Here is a 17,207-nt window from a genome sequence, read left to right on the forward strand (position 1 = left end):
TTATTTAAGAAGTACCGTATTTAAGTTTGCTTTAAACATTTAAATGTAATTTAAAAAGAAACAAAAATAACGAGGTAAATCTTTTTGTTACCAAGCATTAAATTAATGAATTAATGTACTGATTTAATTCTGAGTTTCTTGGTAAGTCTGGCAAAATGAAAAATATGTTGACTTCATGTTGTTCTGTTACACAGAACAGCTCATCAGCAGTAACAAACTTCAACGGCACAAAATCAAAACGGCATCCACTGTGTGGGTCTTTATGTAAGGGCTACAGGGTACACATCTCCCAATGTTTTCAATTAGAATTTTGCAGAGATCACGTTTATATTGCTCAAAATGGAGCTTTGTGTATCTATTATCTATAATGACTGAGGAAACAAAAATAAAGAATCCATCCAGGAAGGCATTTCTGCAGGAAATGAACTGGATTCGGGAATATTACTTCCTAATGGTAGCAATGCAGGATTAACTTTCTTAATGCAGGCATTAAGGGAATTTCTAGGGAAATGCCTAGATAAAATGCCCATTATGTTATTTATCCAACATGTGCTTAAATGAGCCATCCACAAATGCTCAGAACTGGCTTTTGGTTTTTATCTGTTGAGAGCCTAAAGTAGAACTACTATCAAATAAATATCATTTATTGGTTGAAATGGAACTCTCATGCTTGACTCTGCTTGACTCTGGAGTTGAGCATTCTAGTGATGCTCACCTCCAAGTGCCTCTGTGACATTCCCTCTCTTGACATGTCACCTGTTGCCATTCAATATTGATCTTCTTTCTGCCTATCCTTTACCTATCCTTTAAATGTTGGTGTTTTTCACTGTTTTATTCTCACTGTGTGAACTCTTCCTGCAACAGTGTATTCACTCTCTTCAACCACCCCGCGTGCGCTGATGATGTCTCAATCCGAATTTCCAGTTGAGATATCTCCCCTGAGATTCAAGCTACTTTTTTTTTTTTTTTACATTTTTTAATGTTTATTTATTTTTGAGAGAGAGAGAGAGAGAGAGAGCGAGCGCACAAGCAGGGGAGGGGCAGGGAGACACAGAATCTGAAGCAGGCTCCAGGCTCTGAGCTGGCACGGAGCTGGATGTGGGGCTCGAACCCACGAACCACGAGATCATGACCTGAGCTGAAGTTGGACGCTTAGCCGACTGAGCCACCCAGGCGCCCCTGAGATCCAAGCTTCTAATTCCTACCACATCTTCATGTGGAGGGATATACATATTACAAATAGATATTGTCGGCTCTGCTTCTTCAAGATTAAACTTACCAGATTCACTCTCATGCCTATGTTTCTTCAATGGACACTACTATTTAACCTGTCGTACAAGGGAGCCACCCATCTGAGAATCGTTGAAGGTGTATCTCCTTTTCTCACCTTTCCTATCTTCTGTTACAGAATGTTGTCAATTTCCCCACTCTTCTTACTTCACAGTAATTGCTTGTGTCCAGATACTAATAAAATTTAAATACATTTTTAACAAATTCAATAAATTTAATAAAATTTTATTTTAAGAGCAACCCCCCTTCTCCCCCCATACACATACACACAACACTAGAGTGGAACACTTCATAGGATGGATTTTTATCTCATTTTGGCTTCTTTGCACTTATTTCTAGTTTCTAAATATTTATTGAATAGATGCGTAATGGGAAAAAAAAAAGTAATTGAATTATGAATGTCCCTAGCTTTCCCATTAAAAAAAAAATGGGTTAGAGGCTTTGTCGTTTCATTTATTTCTCTTTGCTCAGCTTCTTTGGAGGTTTCCGCCTTTACTAGGAGAGTTCTTTGGGATTTTGTAATAGGGAATTAAGATAGGAGGAAGGAGAGAGGGAAGAGAAGTCTTCAGACAGGGCTTGTGGAAGAATTACACAGAGAAAATTTAGAGGAGATTTGAGAAAGGTAAGTGTATTTTATGAATAAAATGGACACGACAGAAAAGAGAGTTTTCAGAATATGTTATTGTGGTCAGAAAATCTTCCACAAGTGTTGAGAAATACAAGTAGAAGAAAAGAGATATGAAAAATATAATTTGAAATGCCTTTTTGGTTGTCTAATTGTGCATATACCCTGACAAAAGAGTCACAGATTCAATGCAGATACAAATAATTAAATACATAATACATAAATGAGTGAGTGAATGAATGAATGGGTAAGAGCGTGACCAGCATTGTCATTTGGATGGAGGGTGTTCATATCTGCATAAGAATTCCTGCAGGTTGTCCCTGATAATGGGTTGTAACCGGAGAAAATGTTTCAAGTGTTTAATTATTTTTGAGAGAGAGAGAGAGAGAGAGAGAGAGAGAGAGGCACAGAGAAGGTCTGAAGTGGGCTCTGTGCTGACAGCAGAGAGCCCCATGCAGGGCTCAAACTCATAAATCACGAGATTATGACCTGAGCTGAAGCCAGATGCTTAACCGACTGAGCCACTCAGGGCTCCCCATAACCAGAGAATTTTGTGGCATTTGATTTAGAAGAGGCAATTTTGATTTGAAAATTTGCAAGATCATGTGATAATAATTTCATAATAGTAAAGGTGCCTTAACCGAACTATATCCTGGTGGGCCTATTAAAATAAATTTATGTGTGAACATTTGTCAAAGCATTGAAAAAATTGGTCTGTTGGAAGAGATTCCTCAATATTTTCGAATTAAATTGTATTTACAATATAATTATTTCAATTTTAAGCTTTGTGAGTATGTATATGTTCTGTTATGGATAATGCTCAGCGAATATGTGTAGCTATCTTTAATTCACCTCCTCGTTATAAGAGTAAAACTTTAGCAAAGAATGATTGCTCTAGCAGATGCTTCCAGTCACCTGGTAACTATTTCAATGTATGTTGTAGATTGGGGACTTTAAAACCTAAGCTTGATTTTCACATCATTACCAATTGATTTTTTTTTCTTTTCATCAGCTCATTTGATTTGAAAATAGCCTCAAGGAAGCATGGATAGCATGAGATCAAGCGTCATGAGCTCATCAGATTCACAGGTGGTTCCTCTTTCCAGATTTGCAACATGACTAATGGTTGGGATAGTTGAGAACAGTCCTACCTCTTCCTTAACTATATTCTTAATAATTATCTCACTACTGATACAAAGCAGAAATATCTGCTGAGTTTCTGTGTAGGATATTAAATTTAAAAACCTAGTTGAAATCTTTTTGCAAGAAGGAAACTAGAATGAAAGTATCTAGCAGGGCAACTGGTTTATAATTGAAGATAGTTTTTCTTCATAAAGATGACACAGAAAACCCTTTATTCTGAAGGATTAGTTGGATAGTTTGACGAACATTTGATTTCATCACTCAGCACTGGTTCTGAACTATTGATATTTTATAGTGTTGCGCTATCTTCCTATCTTTCAGTTTTGGGTATTTGGGTTACTGAATCTCAGGACTGGGATCCCTACACTGTTTGGACCTAGTCTGTATCCATTTAACAGTGACTGTCGAGCATTTGAAATGTGGTGAATCTGCCCTGAGATAGGCTATAAGTGTAAAATGCACACCTCTTTGCAAAGGCTTCATTTGATGGAGCTCCTGGGTGGCTCAGTAGGTTAAGTGTTCGACTCTTAATCTTGGCTCGGGTCATGATCTCATGGTTCGTGAGTTTAAGCTCCTGCTTTGGGCTCTGTACTGACAGCACAGAGCCTGTTTGGGATTCTCTCTCTCTCTCTCTCTCTCTCTCTCTCTCTCTGTGTTTCCACTTCTTTTACTCTCGCTCGTACTCTCTCACTCTCTGTTTCTCAAAATAAGTAAATAAATTTAAAAAGTTCATTTGAAAAAAAGGAATGTATTCTTTTGTAGTTTTTAAAAACTATTTTTATTTTTTTATGTGTATGTTGAAATAATGAATTTTTGTCTGTTTCCTTCTCATTTGTGATATGACTGCCAGGAAAATCTAAGTTTTTATGTGGCCCACATATTGTTGTCATAATTGTAGACCTAGTGATGTAATTTTCTCAGATATCAGTAAATATGTGAGCTTTAATAATTCTATTAGCTGAAGACATTCTGATAATGTGTCTCCAAATATGTACCTATTAAATTCTTTAAATTTTTTTTTTCTTATGAAGTTAAGATGTTGAAAAAATAACTTGTTCTTAAGTTTTCGGTGACTGACCGACTTCTCGTTAACATAGCAATAATTTTTGGTAATTCCAGGCAGGGTTGGTAGGGCCATCTAAATTTTCATGTCTTGGGAAAGCAAAAAATGTTAGCTTCTCTGATGGAAATGGCTGTGAACTAAAGTCAGAAGATCTGGATTAAAGCCAAGTCTTACTTGGCCACTTACAAACTGTATGATCTCCAGTAATAAATTATCTTGCTGGGAGCCAACAGTGTGTTTCCATATCTATAAGAAGGGAAAAAATTAATAAAGTGGTCCTACCTATCCACAAGGTTATTGTGGCAAATGGAATCATAATGGTTAGAGTGTTCACTAAAATCTTTTGTAAGGTGTTATTACATATATAAAGTGTGATTTTATTATCTTGTGATATATGGACGGTAAAATCATATGTATACTTATTTAAAAATTTTTTAAATGTTTTATTTATTTTTGAGGGAGAGAGAGAGAGAGAGAGAGAGAGAGAGAGAGAGAGAGAGAGAATGAGTGGGGGAGGGGCAGAGAGAGAAGGAGACACAGAATCCGAAGCAGGCTCCAGGCTCTGACCTGTCAGTGCAGAGCCCGACGTGGGGCTTGAACTTGTGAACTGGGAGATCAAGACCTGAGCTGAAGTCGGAAGCTTAACTGACTGAGCCACCCAGCCACCCCAATATATGTATATTTATTTTAATATGTTTTTTGAAGGAGAAAAAAATATAAGTAGTATTTATTTGGTAGAGCTCTTGCAGAGCCTAAACTGATATTAACGCTTATTCTCTGCCCCGGATTCCAGCCAGAGATAATGACCTCAACTATTTCTGTCTTCAGTTTTTCTGGGGCTCATCACTACAATTGTAAATAATAAACTTGCATCTTTTTTCTGTAGACAGTGGCTAATTAAGCCTGGGCTATGAATAAGAATTTAGCTCACTAACACTATCTCCCAAGTTAAATAACCTGTATCATTATTTGATGCTTTCCTTGCTTCTCTTTTTAACCTTAAATGATATAATGAAACCTATTGTTCTTCTTTTCATTAATTTCGACAGCGTCTCTGGGTCTCTCCCTATGTAAAATACACGCATTAGTGTCCCTATGGCATCTCTCACCTCTCCTCTTTCCCTCGTCTTGTAACTTCTTCTAATTAGTTAGTTATTAGTTAGTTATTTTGTATCTTCAAAGTTTTGGTTCAACCTTAAATGTTGTCTGAGTAGCTCCAAAATTGAGAACCTATGAACGCAACACATCTTACATTATTATGATTAGATAATGTATATTCACAGCAGGATCCAGGAGTGAGGTTTGCTTTCCCTGGAAGGGTCTTTGGACAATTCTGCTGAGGCTTCCTCCTTGTGGAGCTAAATGCCATGCTTGGAGAGAAAAAGCCATATGCTATTCTATTCCAACAGGCAGTGCATGTAACAGGTGATCTTTACAGCAAAGGTGCACTTAAGTCATTGGAGCTTGTACATTCATGGGAATTTTTGCCTACCTGAAACTTTGCAATGTCTTCTAGAGAGTAGTGAGAACCTGCCTCCTAATGTCCATGATAGGAAAGTACAGACTGTAATTGGTTATTATTGTTGTCCATCGCCTTGGGATAAAAGAAGCAGGAAGGTTACCTCAAAAGACAGATCCAGTGATCTGTAGACCTTGACCCTGGATTAATTAGTTTTCTAAAATCCAACCCTTTTAAGATTGGGGCAGAGTGGGATGAGTTACCAAAAATCTCAGGTCTTTGAAACAATTAAGGAAAGAGACCCAGGTGAGTGGAGTTTGAGAATCCAGTGTAGGTGATAGTTGATTATTAATTAATATTAAGTTGAGTAGAAAGATGAGTGGATTTTTCTGGAAATCCTTAGAGTGATGTTTATTTGTTAAGGGAATGAACCTTTTATTGCTTTAGTAAAATTCCTTATTAATTAATTGGGCTCAGCAAGGAAGGGAATCTTTTTTGATTTTTGACCCAAAGTACCCTCTCAAATAGACCAAGACATTAGTCAAAATATAATTCTGTGCCATTAAATTGTTTCACTTGAAGGCTGCTGTTCTAAATATCAAACTCACATACATTCCTTTGGAAATAACTGTGCATTTTCCCTTCCTCCTTGCATTAAAAAAAAGTCAAAAAGCAAAATAAAAAAAACATATTCATTTGCATCTTCCCTTAACTGTTTCTGGCCCCATAACATACTACTTGCCTGAAACACATTTAGAGTTTCCTCAAAACCTATAGAAAAAAAGAGGCAAAACTCTTCCAGGATATGGCTTCTATTTATGCTGCTACCTTGTGTGCCTAATTACTTGTCTGTATTAGCTCTCTGCTACATTTAATTTTTTTGTTGTTGATGTTTTGAAATTCTTGTTTTTCATGCCTGGGTTATAAGCTAGGCATTGTGTTAAATGATTTGCATGCGTTACTTTGCTAATCTTAATATGGCCATTTTAGAATTGAGAGGCTAACACATGGAAGCTAGACTTACGCTCCTGTCTAACTCAGAGCTCATCGTTTATTCCACCCCTGTGCACAGTCCCCACTGAATGCCACTTGGAGCACCAGTAGTGTCACGAAACACTTGGTGCCCATTTATTTCATCACTTCATCCCGCCTGCCTGTATTAAGCAGTAGGAAAAAAAAAAGCCCTCCCCTTTAAGCTATCTGTCTTCTGTTATGCCAGACAATAAATTTATGGACAAAATGATCACTTATGATGTCTTTTCATCACTCCTGTGCCTAAAATAATACTTCGGGCTAGTAGGTGGAAATAAAACTTTATCGATGGTAACAATGGTGATAACTATTAGCCTTTGGTATTAATAGCCAATTGCAATTTCTGCTCTGTTCCCACACACATGTCTTAAAGCTTCAACCTTTGAAATCTTCCCACACTTCTCAATCGAGACAGTTCGACTTCACTTCCACATTTCACACTCTGAAACTTCACAAGAGTGGGAGGCACAGCCATCGAACTCTTCTTTCGAAATAAAAATTCAGGCCATTTCTGGGGAGTGGGTCGTATCCCAATAATAGGATGGAGGGGAGAGGGAGCATATTTTTCTAGGATGCCACAGTTTCCTCCAATACTTTACTGATTAGTAATTCTTAGGTAACAGAGGCATTTATGGCAAACTGCCTCTTGCAGCCCTCCCATGACCAACGGTAGTACCGCACTCAGCGAGTAAGTGAGCTTTGCTGCAAAACCAGAGAAAACCTCATCTGCGTCTCCTCTATCAAATCGCCTGAGCTCTTTGAAGTAACTCAATGGCATTGCAATGGGAACAGCGATGTCGTAGCTGACAGTTTTTATTTTAAATGCTTTCATTTGCTTTAGTTTTAGTTCCAAGCAAGATGCCCTAAATCCTGCACAGTGTGTACACTTGTAATTTCAATGCAGCATTATTATACTGTACTGCAACACCAGCAGAAGACAGCCCTCGCTCTGCTGATATATTGCCAGCACACCAAAAAAGCTCGACCTGTATGAGAGCACATGCCTGCTCTGTCTCTGTCTTTATCTCTCTGTCTCCGTCTCTATCTCTCTGTCTCCATCTCTCTCTTTCACACACACACACACACACACAGGCTTGGCTTATATTTGTGAGCACGGAAGTGGACAGACATCACAAACACCTGATACTAGAGGAGGTTAATGAAGACTGGGCCCTAAATTTGAGTGTACTAGTAAGGTTTTGTACCTTAAAACGTTGCAAACGTTATCTTGTTTAAGTGTGCTTAAATTGAAATGGCCCAGGCTTACATTTGGCCGACAAAATAAACACGTACCCCAAATTGAACAAATCTGTATTAAAAAAAAAGTTTTCTCAAGTTAATCATCCTTATTGCCTTCTGCCCCATTCTCAAAACACATCCCTGGGCACCTTTTGGGATGAGCACTGGGTGTTGTATGGAAACCAATTTGACAATACATTTCATATATTGAAAAAAAAAAAAAACACATCCCTAAAACCAGTGCTAGTCAAAATAACTAATCGTAAGTGTGGCATGGGGCATTGACTTATAAGAACAGATGGCCTCACTTTTGTCAGACATTATCCCTTCAGGTGCTGGATCCTAGAAAGATTTAGGTCCCAGGGGAGGGACCCGAAGAGCTGCTCTGGGAGGGAATTGAAGGGGGGGGCAGTAGACTTAGGATAGCAGCTATTTATGAAAGATACTGAAGCATTGAAATATTTTAATAGCTTATCAGATAAATGTTAACCTCACTACAAGCTCATTTATATTAAATGGTAATACTAGAGTCATGATGCTTAGAAAGAGAAGGTTCTAATCTAGTTGTAGAACAGAAGGGTTTAGGAATTCTTCCAGGTGTTGGAAAGGGATCTCAGTCTTGCCAATTAATGTTGAATATAAATATGAATAGTTCTAACCCTGGTTGTTACTAGGAAAATCAAGAAGGGAAAAAAGTTATTATATCTTGTGTTCCCATGAATCATAATCTAATTTAATTATCTCCATGACCCTGTAGGCCTGTATTAGTTTACCAGGGATACCATAACAAGTACCACAGACTGAGAGGCTCAAATGAGAGAAATTTATTTCCTCATGATTCTGGAGGCAAAAAATCCAAAATTAAGGTGTCAACAGAGCCGGTTTCATTCTGAGACTTCTTTTCTTGGCTTGTAAACACTTGTCTTCTCCCTGTGTCTTCCCATGGTCTTCCCGGTATGTGTGTGTGTACATGTTTGTGTGTGTGTGTGTGTCTCCTAATTTCCTCTTCTTATAAGGACACCGGTCACATTGGAGGAGGGTCCATCTTAATGTCTTCATCACTTTAATGATCGCTTTAAAGGCCCTATCCCCAAACACAATCACATTCTGGGGGTACTGGGGGTTAGAACTTCAATATACAAATTTGAGGGCACCACAATTCACTCCATAACAGAAAGGTAATAATATAACTCCTCCTTTTAGAAAAAACTTTATAGAGTCAGTGCATGACTTACCTCAACTCAGCTTGTTAGGGACATTAACTGGGACCCGGTGTCTGCTCCTGTTGTTGCCCGTGCCTCCTAGTCTGTAGCCACCACGCACAACTGCGTCACTATCTACGTTGGCCAGGCTGGTATCCAGATCAGCAATGTCTACTGGAATTCTATTGCCTGCAATATGGCATCCAACCCAATGGCCAGATGCCAATTGACAGAAGATGACTCCTTAAACATCTTCTTCGGTGAGGCAAGTGTGTGCCAGAGGTAGTGTTTATAGACCTGGAACCCACAGTCATTGGTGACGTTTACACTGGTACCAACTGCCAGCTATTCCACCCTGGACAGCTCATCACAGGCAAGGAAAATGCTGCCAATAACTATGCCCAAGGGCATTATACCACTGGCAAGGAGATCATTGACCTTATCTTGGACCTAATTCAGAAAGTGGCCGACAAGCACACAGGTGTTCAAGACATCTTGGTTTTCCACGGCTTTGGAGGGGGAACTGGTTCTGCGTTCACCTCCCGGCTGATGGAATAACTATTGATTATGGCAAGAAGTCCAAGCTGGAGTTCTCCATTTACCCAATCCACCAGGTTTCCACAGCTGTAGTTGAGCCCTGTAACTCCTATTCACTACCCATGTCACCCTAGAGCACTCTGTGCCTTCATGATAGACAAGAGACCATCTATGACATCTGTCATAGAAATATCGATATTGAGTGCCCAAACTACACTAATCTTAATTGCTTCATTAGCCAGATTGTGTCTTCCGTCACTGCTTTCCTCAGATTTGATGGAGCCCTCAATCTGACAGAATTCCAGACCCACCTGGTATCCTATCCCCACATCCATTTCCCTCTGGCCATATATGCCCTTGTCATCTCTACTGAGAAAACCTACCATGAACAGTCCTCTGAGCAGAGACCACTAGTATGTGAGTTGAGCCAGAAAGCCAGATGGTGAAATGTGACCCTCGCCACGGTAAATACATGGCTTGCTGCCTGTCGTACCATGGCAATGTGGTTCCCAAAGACGTCAGTGCTGCCATTGCCACCAACAAGACCAAGCATCCCCTTTGTGGGCTGGTACCCCACTGGCTTCAAAGTTGGTATTGATTACAGGTCTCTCACTGTGGTACCTGGTGGAGACCTGGCCAAAGTACAATGAGCTGTGTGCATGCTGAGCAATACCACAGCCATTGCTGAGTCCTGGGCTCGCCTGGACCACAGGTTTCACCTGATGTATGTATGATTTATTCACTGGTAAGTGGGTGAAAGCATGGAGGAAGGAGAGTTTTTTGAGGCTGCTGAGGACATAGGTGCCCTGGAGAAGAATTATGAGGAGATTGGTGTGGATTCTGTTGAAGGAGAGGGTGAGGAAGAAAGAGAGGAACACCGTTTACCATTCCTGTCAGCCTTGCAGCACGTCCCTCTCAGAACTTTAGCTTCCACATTAGCTGACAAGCGTTAAAGGTTTCTGGTTTGATTGTCTCCAATTTTCACTGTGATCACGTCTTATTTTTCCATGTGTACTTGTCGAATTTTCCTATCATGTCTCAAAGTAAAAGTGTAAGAAGGAAAAAAATATTAAAAAGTTTACAAAATATTTTTAAGTCAATTTTATTAAGGCATATTTTATACTTAAAATTATACCCATTTAAAATTTTTTTTAACGTTTATTTATTATTTTTTTTTGAGACAGAGAGAGACAGAGCATGAACGGGGGAGGGTCAGAGAGAGGGAGACACAGAATCTGAAACAGGCTCCGGGCTCTGAGCTGTCAGCACAGAGTCCGACGTGGGGCTCGAACTCACGGACCGTGAGATCATGACCTGAGCCGAAGTCGGACACTTAACCGACTGAGCCACCCAGGCGCCCCAAAATTATACCCATTTTAAATGTGTAGCTTGAGTTTGGGCAAATCTGTACACCATCTAACCCACACCACAATCAAACTACAGAAATTTCTATCATCTCAAAAAAAATTGCCTTGTGCTTGTTTCCTGGCATTTCCCCTTCATCCCTGGCTCAAGACTGACATTGGTTTGATTTCTTTTCTAGTGTTTCATATAAATGGAGTCATAAAGTATGCACACCACTGTCCCTGGCTTCTTTTTACAGCATAATGCATAGTGTTTTTGAGATTCATCCATTTTGGGGGACGGTATGAGTAGTTTGTTCCATTTGATTGCTGCGTGGTAATCCATTGTATGATTCTACCACCATTTGTTTATTGTTTATAGCTTTTGGCTATTATGAAAAGAGCCTTTAGTTATAGGTCTTTGTACAGCCAGGACATGTGTTTTCATTTCTCTTGGGTAAATATATAAAAGTGGAATGCTTTGTCATATGAGAAGTAGGCATTTAACTTTTAAAACTTTCCTTTTTTCAAGAAGAATCTGCTAAATTCTTTTCCAAATGGTTGTATTATTTTACATTCCCACTAGCAGTGTATGAGAGTTCTAGTTCCTCCATATCCCCTCCAACACTTGGTATTATTGGCCTTTATGATTTTAGCCTTTCTTGTGGATATGTAGTGGTATCTCATTGTAGATTTAAAATTGCATTTTATTAATGACTGAGTTCTAGATATAAGCCATTTGTCAGACATATGTAACTCCCATGTTTTCTTCTATTCTTTAGTTTGCATTTTCAGTTTATTAATGCTCGTTCAAAATGCAGAATTTTTAGTTTCGATAAAATTCAACTTATCATGTTGTTTTTAGTTTTGGCCTTTTATGTCCTATTTAGGGAATCTTTACTGACTATAGAAAGCAAATGTTATATATCTGGATGTAATGTTTAAATTTTTTTTTTTAACGTTTATTTATTTTTGAGACAGAGAGAGACAGAGCATGAACAGGGGAGGGGCAGAGAGAGAGGGAGACACAGAATCTGAAACAGGCTCCAGGCTCTGAGCTGTCAGCACAGAGCCCGACGCGGGGCTCGAACTCACGGACTGTGAGATCATGACCTGAGCCGAAGTTGGACGCTCAACTGACTGAGCCACCCAGGCGCCCCTCTGGATGTAATGTTTAAGTTGTGACACATTTCAAGTTGTTTTGTGTGTGGTATGAGGTAAGTGTTGACTTTAGTTTTTTTATTCACACGAGAAAACTATTGTTCCAGAGCCATTCGTTGAGAAGTCTGTCCTTTTTCCATTGAATTAATATAGCATCCTTGTTAAAAATCACTTTTGTTAACTAATTTTTCTCATGATTAAGGTTCACAGCATACTTCTTTGGGGGCATCTGTATCATTTTATATTGGATGATGAATATTTGGAACTTTACGTTGATTTGTTATTTTGTCCTATTTTGTTCTCTTTATAAAAGATTGTCAGACTTTGTCCTGGGAGACCTTTAAATGTGTTGTGCTTTTTTCATTCTTTTGGGATTGCTTTTAGGCTGGGCTAGGGTTTATCTAAAGCCACCTTTACTCTATAGGTGTTTTAGCACAACTATACTAAAGTGTGACTCTTATGGGCTTGTTAATCAAGGTGATCAATGAGGATTTCCCAATATCATTGGTCATTGAATGTCTTTCTTTCTTGAATGTCTTTCTACCCTTTATGATGTCTAGGAATTTTCAGCACACAGCTCCCCCCCCCCTTTTTTTTTGCCTGGTTTCATGGAATTTCACCCTAAGTGTATGCACAGTTTAATATCCCATTATCAACAGATACAGTGTCACCAAATGCAGATTTTTGGAGGCCTTTATGTAGCTCCTTCCTGTCTGGTACTCTCCTCCACAAATTTTGGCTACCTTAGTCCCCTTGCTTCAATCTACGTGTCCTCAACTCAGTATGACTCTTAGGTTCTACTTCGGGGTCCCCTCTATGCCACTGGTCTGAAATGTGTCAAAGTCAGGACTTCATAGGACTCACAATTTTGTCTCTCTATTCTTAGGGATCATGGTCCAGTTCTGCCTTTTGTCCATCGTCTGAAACAGATGTTTAGTTTTTTCAATTGTTTATAAGGGGATGATAAATCTGGTCCCTGGTTTTCACTATGGCAAGGGGTATAATGTTTTCACCCCTTTTTATAGATAAATAAACTGAGATTAGAAAGATTAAGTAGTATAGTGATGAGGAACAGGGATTTGGGATTTAGGTTGGAATCCAAAGTTTTGCTCTTATCTAGTTGTACAACCTTGGGTAAGTTATTTAACTTTCTGTCTTGGCTTCCATATCTTTAAAATGGATATGTTTTTGTTTGTGCTTATGACAATAACAATAATAAGCAAAACATAATAAAAGGTTAGAAGTTATTTCTTACTATTATTGTGAGGATTAACTGAGATGATGAATGTGCAGTGTTTAGTATAATGCCGGACACACAGGGAGTCTTGGATATGGTGTTAGCTAACTAATGATGTTAGTCCATGATCACTGCAGTAGAATTCTGACTTCAAGTTCAGGAATGTAACATCGATGGACATGATAGATGTTTTTCCATTTTCTTTGTCAAAACTGTTTTGCTTTTAAAAAGTATCCAGAACAAGAAAATATATCCAGGGCCACCTGTAAGACAAATCCCTTTGAAGCAAGGACAAAGTATACTCATTTAATGAAACACGAGAAATCTGGTTTGTATTTGTGGAGAAATTTTTAAGGAAAGATCCATGGATCATCCATCATAAATTCTTAGTTCAAGGTAACTATTATTTAATTAACCACAAGTGATGGATATCTTTAATATGGGTCATTATTAGCAGTTTCATAGCTTTGAGACTAGGATCACCCAACACATAACTTTTAAAAGGACATTATCTACTTTTCTTTTTGGAACCCCATAAAATCTTGCATAATCACAAGTAGGGCTCAACAGAGAAAATCAGGGAAAGCAGCATGTTCATTGTTGAAGGTTTGTCCATGTCCTAAGTTGATCCTCACGATGGCAGGTAGACAAGTAATAAGGCATAGATTTGTCAGATGTGTAATGGAATATTTCAGCTCAGCAAGGGGGAATTTAGAAGTCTCTCCCTGCTGGCTGATCACCGGCCCTATGTCATCCAACAACATCTGCTTATTCTCAGATGACAACAGTGCCAGTTAATTAGCGCTTGTTTAGGTTTTGACTACTGATAGACTTAAATTATATTCATATTGCCATGCAGAACAAAAACATAGAAAGGTTTAGCTTTGATATAAATACAGCCTTTCCTTTGCTGCAGTGACATTTGAACTACATATCAGAATAAAAAGCTTACAATAAGTCAGGCATAAAAAGTAGATCATCTAAATCAGATAATTAAGAAACATCTGATTAATGGCAATTGTGGCTTGAAAACAAAACACCCTACTTTAACAGAACCTTAAGTTGATTTATAAAAATGTAGACATTACCTACGAAAGAGATTGATGTTGTAAAATGCCACTATTATCTCTGCAAAATCTTCAATCCTCTTTTCACTTAGGCTGTTTTAAAGATTTAATGCTATATTTGTTAGTATAAAGCATATTCTTTATATGAAATTCTTGAACTAGAACGAATTTCGTTCTTTTATGACCATTAAAAAGCTTTCCCTTTTCTGCACCTTGTAAACTCTCTTTCAACAATACTTATGAAAAGTCAAGAAAATGGTTTTTCTAGAAACCAGAATAATATATCACTTGTAGTCATTTAAATCGCAGAAAAGTTTGTTTCTTTGCGGTACATTTTGTGTAACAAGGTTTCTGTTGAGAGACTCAGTAGAGCGTTCTATGGGTGTTGGGATATTTTCTTTTGGGAGACACTGCTCTACTCATTGCTGTTCCCATTTAAAGGCTCGTAGGTTAGAGTTGACCATGGGCAAGGCATCCCTCAAGGGAGATGCATGTCAGAGATCCTTGGCTTTTTCTCTACCTTCGTGCTTGCTTTTTCCCTGCCCTCCTCCCCCTTATTCTCCATGTCTCTTCTCGGAGAAACACAAAGAGGCATCATTCAATAATATGTTTGCTTGGTGTCCTTGATTAGACATAATCCAGACATCAGGAGGCTAAAACCAAGATGATTATTTATATAATTCTTAAAGCTGGAAGTGTTGAAATACACTGTAAAAAAATGAACTTTTAAAAAGCAGTTTTAAATACAAAATTCTGTCTCTATTACACTGCCCTCACAACACTAAGGTAATTTATCATGGAAAGCAGCTTAGGTAATCATAAAAGTTAAAGAGCTTCCTGCCACTGGCAGCGCATTAGTTCCAAGGCTTTCCATAGAACTTCAACCAATATGACATTTCGATCCCTTGTGTCCAAGAAGTGGTCAAGGTTGATCAGTCAGCTTTCAACAGAAGAACTGGCTCCTGATGGAGGGCAGCTATAATCGTAGGGTTTTTTTGTTTTGTTTTGTTTTGTTTTTTAGGAAAGTGATATACTGAGAAGTCATATCATAGTTATGTATTTATGAAGTATTGGTTTCTACACACTGGACGTTTGACAATGATTGCTAGAACAAATCATTACATTTCTAAAAAAAAAAATTTAAAAATGCACACAGACTCTATCAACCAAATGGATTATAAAAAGTCTCACTCCTGTTATCATCTTAATGAATGCAGTACAGAGTGTCATAAATGCCCTTACATCCTTGTCACATAGTGTGAATTACAAATAGAAAAACCAAAGAGATGTTAAATTGACTTCCCTTTAACGGAGTCTGATATGTGAATCCTTTGTTCCTTTCTCACTTATTGCAGATGTCTTTCATTAGTGAGTTCTCATGTTCAAATAATCAGCACCCAAATATTCAAAATTATGGGAAGACAATACCATTGCCATTTTCACAGTCACATTATGATATTTTAGTGTGTTGAATATAGTAATTATTTATTAAAAGTAACACATGAAAATATGAATAAAATACCTTTATGTACGAAGTGGCATGGCATGATTTCTACCTAACATTTAATAATACACTTGCAAATTGTCCCTGCATTAACATAGTACAAAACAATAAATACAAACATTAGGTAATATGAGAACACCAAGAAAATAGGAAAGTCTCCATGGATAGGAACTGTCGGCTCTGGAAACTTTCAACTCAAGGGAAGGTCATGTCATCAGGGAACCCACCTACCTGGCTGTCAGGTTAGCTGCTCACAAAGGTCCTTCCTAAAACTCCCAAGCATGTTCTTATAAAATGTAGTAATGTGCTTTTCATGTCACAAATGACGGGGGAGGCCCGGGCTTCTTCGGATTCTATGAAATTATTGCATGCCATCTGGACATCACTTTATTGGGACAGGTGACTGGCAGACTGGAGAGCAGGACTGGACATCAGGGAAGAGTCCACGAAGCTTTCTCCCTTGCTACCCCTGGAGCACAGAAGCTGAAGATGAAGCCTGTGGGGGGAAAAAGTTCAGACTGCAAGAAAGTGAGGAAGTAAAGATGCCGGAGGGACCATTTCTTGTTAAGAAATGTGAGTGACTTGCTTTTTTCCACCCGATGGAATCACTTGACTGTCTCACAAGCACTTCAAAGTCAAGGTGTCTCAAGGGACAACACTCTACAGTAGCCTGACCCCCACCCCAGCCGTGGTTTCCCATCTCCTGGTTTCGGCTACTTGCAGTTGGCCTCGGTCCAGAAGGAGAGGTCCTCCTTCTGACCTATTGATCAGAAGGTCAGTAGCAGCCCGAGGCTACATCAAAACACCTATGTTGTTCACCTCACTTCATCTCATCAAGTAGATGATTTTTATTATCTCACATCATCATAGGAAGGGAGTGTATAGTACAACAAGATATTTTGAGAGAGAGAGAGAGAGAGACCACATTTACCTAACTTTTATCACAGTTTATTTTTATAATTGTTTCATTTTGTTATTCGTTAATGTTGTTAATCCCTTACTGTGACTTATTTATAAATTAAACTTTATCATAGGTATGTATGCACAGGAAAGGAACACAGCATGTACAGGGTTTAGTCCTATCCGTGGTTTCAGGCATCCACCGGGGTCTTGGAACATGTCCCCCATGGGTAAAGGGGGGCTACTGTACTGCCAGCCAAACCGGTTCCCTCTCACTGCACAATTCAAATCTCTGCTCTAACCTCCATGACCTACCCAGGTACTCATGCTGGAAAGGTGGGCACATCTAGACTTGTAATCTTCCTCATTCCCCACTGCCCACATTCAATCAATCACCACCTCTGG

At 38.7% G+C, this 17,207-nt stretch overlaps 1 protein-coding gene, 1 long non-coding RNA gene and 1 pseudogene across 6 annotated transcripts in view; 2 read left to right on the forward strand and 1 right to left on the reverse strand.

The window, feature by feature from the left end:
• Nucleotides 1-3,928, forward strand: part of LOC132692271 (uncharacterized) — a 67,320-nt gene extending 63,392 nt beyond the window's left edge. For 2 of the 3 annotated variants that reach the window (XR_013555197.2, XR_013555196.2), the window contains exon 4: nt 2,928-3,927. This is a non-coding gene — a long non-coding RNA (uncharacterized LOC132692271). Of the gene's footprint in view, nt 1-2,927 lie in introns of all 3 variants that reach the window. The other variant, XR_013555198.2, reaches the window with a different exon arrangement.
• A 4,865-nt stretch (nt 3,929-8,793) lies between these two features.
• Nucleotides 8,794-10,473, forward strand: LOC132693036 (tubulin alpha-1B chain pseudogene; annotated as a pseudogene).
• Nucleotides 10,474-15,856: 5,383 nt separating this feature from the next.
• Nucleotides 15,857-17,207, reverse strand: part of EMCN (endomucin) — a 103,367-nt gene continuing 102,016 nt past the window's right edge. For 2 of the 3 annotated variants that reach the window (XM_060654558.3, XM_060654557.3), the window contains one exon: nt 15,857-16,398. The gene's annotated coding sequence lies outside the window, so the exon portion shown is untranslated. Of the gene's footprint in view, nt 16,421-17,207 lie in introns of all 3 variants that reach the window. The other variant, XM_078445856.2, reaches the window with a different exon arrangement.

Source organism: Panthera onca, chromosome B1 (genome assembly GCF_046562875.1).
Source record: "Panthera onca isolate mPanOnc1 chromosome B1, mPanOnc1 haplotype 2, whole genome shotgun sequence".
Classification (NCBI taxonomy): Eukaryota; Metazoa; Chordata; class Mammalia; order Carnivora; family Felidae; genus Panthera; species Panthera onca.